Genomic DNA, 6,666 nt, shown 5'->3' with positions numbered 1-6,666 from the left:
TCACTGAGTACTATTCTATAATAATTTATATATCTTTTATATTATTATAAAATACAAAATAATGCTTTTCATATAAATAATTAACTAGTGTTCTGGATGTGTGATGTACATGCAAGAATAAATTTTTTATATAAAATTTTTTATCAAATATATACTAATTTATATTTTTAATCCATGGATCCCTTTGCTTATATAATCTTACTTTTCATCAAAAAATGTTTTAGGAAAGTGAAATTTCTAACTGACAAAAGTAAATTAGAACATAAATTCTAGGAAAGACTTATTTGTTTTGATGGTGAGATTGGGGAATAAGAGTATAGTTAAATTGAAATTCAGGCTTGATATGCCTGTTAAAGCCAATTGATCCTTACAATGGCTGCAATAAGGCAACAAAAAATCATTCAATAAATTTAATAAAATAATGAGACTTGGAGAGTGGATGTAGGTGTAAGTTGGCGCTGAACCACTATAAATTTTTTATGTTTATTGTGCTTGCATCTCTTTACTTGTTCTTTGTGCTTTATACTTGCTTACCTATCATTTATGTTTGATTTTATTTTTATTGCAAATAAACTCATTCCACTCAATACTTTAGCACATTACTTAAGTGCACTGATTTTAAAAATTTTAAAAGACCCAATTCACTCCTCCTCTTGGGCTCCATATCTGGACAACATATTGTAACTCTAAAAAATATTTGAAAAATATTCCTAAAGAGCTGTATAGACAGTTTGAAAAATATCTCTATCAATTATGAGGAATGTTCTTAATATATTACCATCAAATCAATAGAGATATTTAATTAACATTATTGTAACTCTAAAGAAATATTTGAAAAATATTCCTAAAGAGCCGTAAGGATAGTTTGAAAAACATCTCTATTAATTATGGGGAATGTTCTTAATATGTTACCATCAAATCAATGGAGACATTTAGTTAGCATTGTTGGAAATCTAAAGGAACATTTGAAAAATATTCCAAAAAAATTATAGGAACGTATAAATAACATGACTAAAGCTCATATAGAAAATGATTTTGCATAACATTCCAAAAGTCTATTTAGAAATGGTATAAGCCGTTACTAAATGGTTTTACTATAAATAATCAGAAAATGTGTCCAATATATATAAATAACGTTTCCAATCATTTTTAAGTACATGGGTATAGCTAACAAATAAATAACATTCCTAGAAACTTATGAGAATGGTTTAGATATATTTTAAAATGTTTCTGAAATGTTTCTGAAGTCTTTATTTTTTGTAGTGGGAGTTGCATTGCAAGGCAGCTGAGCGTAGGCATTTTGCTAGTAGTGGTGATTAGAGTCAGTTGAATGCAGACTGGCATAGAGAGGTTCCAAGAAATGTACAAGCTTAGGTCTTCTGCCAAAGGCCGCTGGCCATTGAATTCGGGGGGCATAGAATCCACAACATAAACTTATCGAGGGAAGCACCATGCGAGTGTTTTATCAAGAATAATGACGTGGTAGTGTACTGTCGGCACGTGTTGGAACAGCCAAGTAACATGTCAAAAAATATTTGAGGAAAATATAAAATTAAGAAAAAAAATCTATAGAGTATCTAGATAAAGGAAAGTGTGGTGGGTGATGTGCATATATTTTTAAAATTTTTTTTTGTGAAATATATATGATTAAATAATTTAATCTATAATGCATGCATAGATCAAATCTAAATTATCATATAGGATCTATGACATAAACTAATATACATGTATGCATATCTGAAATTTAAAATTCAGCAAGTATAGGATATATATAATCTATATTTAGATCATATCTAAATATTAATTGAATATAAAACTTTATACCTGAGCGTAGGTAGCAGATCACCGCATCCAAAATTCATGGTAGATTGTTCTTCTTGATGCTTGACAGTCGCACACACGTCCGGTCTCTACGGATATCCACACGAAGTCCTCGTACTAATCGATCTCTCCGAGAGTGCTAGCTTGCAAGGACACCATCTTTTGACCGATCTAAGAGAAACATGATAAAATTGAAGAATAAGGAGACCCTCTTCTTTTTCTTTCTGAATCTATGCATCTGATCTCTACAATAGAGATCAAGAGAAGAACCTTTTTTTCTCAATTTTTCATGTATAAGAGAGAACCTTTCTCTCTTCCTTTTACGCCCTTAAGAAGAATTTTTTCTCTCAATTTTCTATTATAAAAATTAGATCTAATCTTTTTTCTCATGCTAAAAATCACATAAAATTTTAAGATCTAGAAAAATCCAAAAGAGATATCCAAGAGAAGAACCGTTCTTCTCTTTTCTTCTTGATTTAGAACTCTAGAGATCCCCAAACGCCCAATCAAATTTTTTGGATATTTCTTCTCTAAATTTTTATATTAAAAATTAGATTTAATCTAATTTTTATCTTAAAAAAATAAATAAAATATGAAAAAAAAAATTTTTCTTCAAGACTGTGCACAAGAAAGAAGATCCATCTTCTTCCTTGATCTAAAACTTCAAGAAGCCCCAAACTCCAACCAAATTTTTTTTGATATTTCTTCTCTAAATCTATATATTAAAAATTAGATCTAATCTAATTTTTATTTAAAAAAAAAAAAAAATTTGAAAGAAGAACTCCTTTTTTAAGGCTACGCACAAAAAAGAAGATCCATCTTGTTCCTTGTCTTTCTTTCGTTGGGAAGAACTTTTCTTCTCCAATTTTTTGTTGTATAACCAGTAGAGAAGCCTCTTTTCGATGCTCAAAAATTAGTAAGAAAGGATCTTAAAAATATACCAAGATAGGAAGGACAGGAGGGGTTGGCGTGTGGATATTGGGGCATCCACATCCAACTCTTGGACGCCCCCTCCTTATTTTGGCAACAAGAAAAGAAGGGGAGACGCCCTTCTTTTGGACGCCCCCTCCTTGTTTTGGCGATAAGAAAAGAAGGGGAGACACCCTTCTTTCTCATGAAAGAAATAAGGAGGCGCACATCTCTTTTGGGGTGTGGGATCTCACATTAAAAGGATTTGAGGCATGGAGAATTAATAGCACATGGGTTGGTTCCAAGTTGGTTAAGTTCTATTTCAAATAAGATTCAAGATCTTGATCAAATTCTAACTAATTCTTGGATCCAATCCTAACTAACTTAGGAATTAGTTATAACAAACTAACTAATTAGATCCTAGCCCAATTATTAGGCTCCAATTAATTTTAAAATTAGTTAGATTAAAATCTCATTGATCTAGAGATTGATTCTTGATGGATATCAGAGAAGCTATTTGATAATAGGGCTTGATCCAATCAAGCCTATTATCCAATAGGGTTAGATCCAATCCAAGTCTATATAAAATAATTTCATATTCATGCATCCCTAAGATCAATTAGAATAAGCCCTGTTATTCAATAGGACTGTATCCAATTAATCTAAATCCAATCTAATTGAATCCAATTCAATTAGATCTAATCCAATCTCCATTGCTCAATCAAATTGAGTCAATTAATAATTATATTATTAATTAATTATTTTTTTAATTTACTAATCATTAGTAAATATTTATTGCAATCTTTGTATATAATTAATCATCAATCAAATTGATAATTAAACCCTTCAATGATTCATAATCATCGATCAGCCATTTGATTAGACAGGTACTTCTATGTGTGTGACCCCATAGATTCGAACCTAAGTTGTTAGCACAAGAATAATTTTTGTACTAATCGATGTAACCATCTAGCAATGAGATCCGATGTCTGGATAGGCCGAATGTATGCCTACCAATACTCTACATTGTGTCTCAACCTCAAAAAAATCCTGTGACTCCTCATTAGGATTACTTTGGCCAAAGTTTTACTACATTGAAACACAATGATGCATCATCTCCAATTTTACTTGGAGCGGTCAATCCCATCTTAACTCGCACTTAGACTTCACAAGTACTTGACTGTATCCAGAAACCTTCTATCATCGAATTAAAAATTTAAATAGTCCGGCACCAAAATACAGTGAGTTACTTGCAAGTCACCGAGATGCCTCAGGTCCGAGGGACACATATATCCATATCCCATTAGAGCAACCTTTGACAGTAGAGTGCTCCGAAAGTGATCATGCTCAGTGAAATGTACTCCTACATATCACCCGTATGCCATACCCGTGTCATCATACGTCTTGGTTAAGAGGACAACCAACTAATATAGCATACAATGATCTATACTCGATACAATTATCGTCCTTATGATAATTGTATCATTTGGTCGGGAGTAGAATTTAAGAACCATATGATAAATCCTCCTTTATCATTTTAGGAGTAGTTCTAAGGACTTCATCGTAACATATGAGTTCTATTTTAGAAGATATATTCCTCATGATGAATGTATTAGATAACATTTATCATTTTATAATTCATATACTTATATAGAAAACTATCATCTATAACCTCGATGATTGGCTTTAGGATATATTTTTCAACAACTCTCACTTAGACTAAAGCCAATCAAATTGATATCAAATACCCATCTTTCATTTTAGATCATCGAACTCATTAGATTCGATTGTTCTAGTCAATGTGTCGGTCAAGTTCTCCTTTCAATCGGTCTTCCTGAGATGACTTTATTTCAATCTTATCGAATAAGGTGATTGCAATGTAGAAAGTGTTTGGTTCACAAATGGAATATCAGTTCTTCAGCTTGAACTATGGCTCCAGTAGTGCTGTTAATATAGAAGAACTGGACCATCAATGGAAGGTGCCTCTCCAAGCTCACTAATGAACTTTCATAACCAAATAACTTCTTTACCAGCATCAAATACTACAAAGAACTCCGTATCATAAATAAAATTGACTACTAACTATTGTATGGAACTTTTTCAGCATGTCACTCTTCTTTTTAGGATAAAAATACAATCTGACATAACTTTATCATTTTTATCTGATTAAAAATTAGAATCAGTATTCCATAGATTTTAAGTCAGAATCTCCATAAATGAGCCATTGATCTTTAGTATTTCATAAATATTTAAGGATAGTTTTCATAACCTTCCAAATCTTTATGGAGAGCAGAGATGACAACCAAGCTTTTATTCTCTGTAATGCAGGGATGTGATTCCCGATTAAGAGAATTTCATCCAAACAGCACAAAGAATGGTTTTACAGAACTATTGGTCCATTTGTACATACAAAATTTTACTTCATTTTTAATGAAGCTATATATTCAAAATATATATTCTAACTTTGAGAAGCTTGATTCAATCTGAATAGACTTGAGGATTGCTATAAGAAAATCATCTCATCATAGTCAACACTATAATTTTGATGAATTTTTTTGGTAATTAAATAGAATTAATAGGTCTCCATCTTTCCATCTGTGCCTCCTATCCATCTAAAATTCACTCACACTTTATGGGTTTTACCCCTTCATATGAACCAATGAATGTCCATACATCATTGATCTTTATGGACTTTATTTCAGATTTAATGGCTGCAAGCCACTTCTCAATGTTAGATCCCTGTATTGCATCTGTATGAGAAATCAAATCTCTATCTCAAATGTAGAAACCGAAGTATCTGTTCGGCTGATACGGTACTCTACTATATCTATTCAAGGATGCCTTTACATCGGATTTTAGATTTGATCTAATCCACTCTAGTTCTATTGGTTTGTGTCAGAGTTGGTTCTTCTACCTATCAAGCTTCACCAAGCTTGCTCTTAACAGCATCAATTTCTTCACCAAAAAACTTCTTTTCCAAAAAGAATACCTTAAGATTCATGAACATCTCATATCCATTAGGAAGGTAGAAGAAATATCCTTAAATAATATTTATTAGACCAAGATCCAAGCTAATCGATTTGTGAATATTTCACATAAATTCAACATCCCAAACTCTAAGGTAAGAGAGTATCGAATTACCCAAGTCCATATCTTATATGGAGTTTTGATGATCGATTTATTCGGAACGTTCTCAAGCACATATCAAGTAGTCTCTAAAACATGACCTCAGACAAACCAGCAAACCCCATAATGGACTAAACCATGTCTAGCAAGATTCAATTCTCCTTTTCAGATATCTTTTTAAATAGTGATATCTCAGGAGATGTCCATTAAAAGAGAATTCAATTTTCTCTAAGACATGTCAAAACTTACGGTAAAGGTATTCACTTCATCAGTCAAATTGATGAATTCTAATACTCTTTGCAGTTTATTTTCTTACCTTATTATAGAATCATTTAAACATTTCAATTGATTTGGATTTATGCTTCATAAACAAGATACACCTATACCAAGATAGGTCGTCAGAGATTTAATGAAGTAGTAAAGTCCTATTTTGGCACTAATATTCATGAGTGTAAATGCATCAATATGACTAAACTCAGAATATCGCTGGCTCATTCATCCTTTCCAATAAAAGTGAATAAGTTAATTATGCCAAAAGTAGATTTTAGTGACATTATCTAATCTAGGATGCTAGTTAGATGTGTATACTACACTAACAGGCTATGGTACTAGATTTATATCATTTTTAATTGTCTACTCATTATTGTAGTATCATTCACAATGATATTACAATAATCATACTTATTGACACTATCAATAAGATTGGACAAAAATGACAATCACTTAAAAATGATATCTTTAGGGTTGAAAATAAGTTCGATGATTTCTAATGTTAAGACTGGAACAGACTTTCATGTCTTGCATTAGGAG

The sequence above is a fragment of the Elaeis guineensis genome, chromosome 11 (assembly GCF_000442705.2).
Source record: "Elaeis guineensis isolate ETL-2024a chromosome 11, EG11, whole genome shotgun sequence".
Lineage (NCBI taxonomy): Eukaryota > Viridiplantae > Streptophyta > Magnoliopsida > Arecales > Arecaceae > Elaeis > Elaeis guineensis.
Note: the sequence above shows the minus strand (reverse complement) of the source record.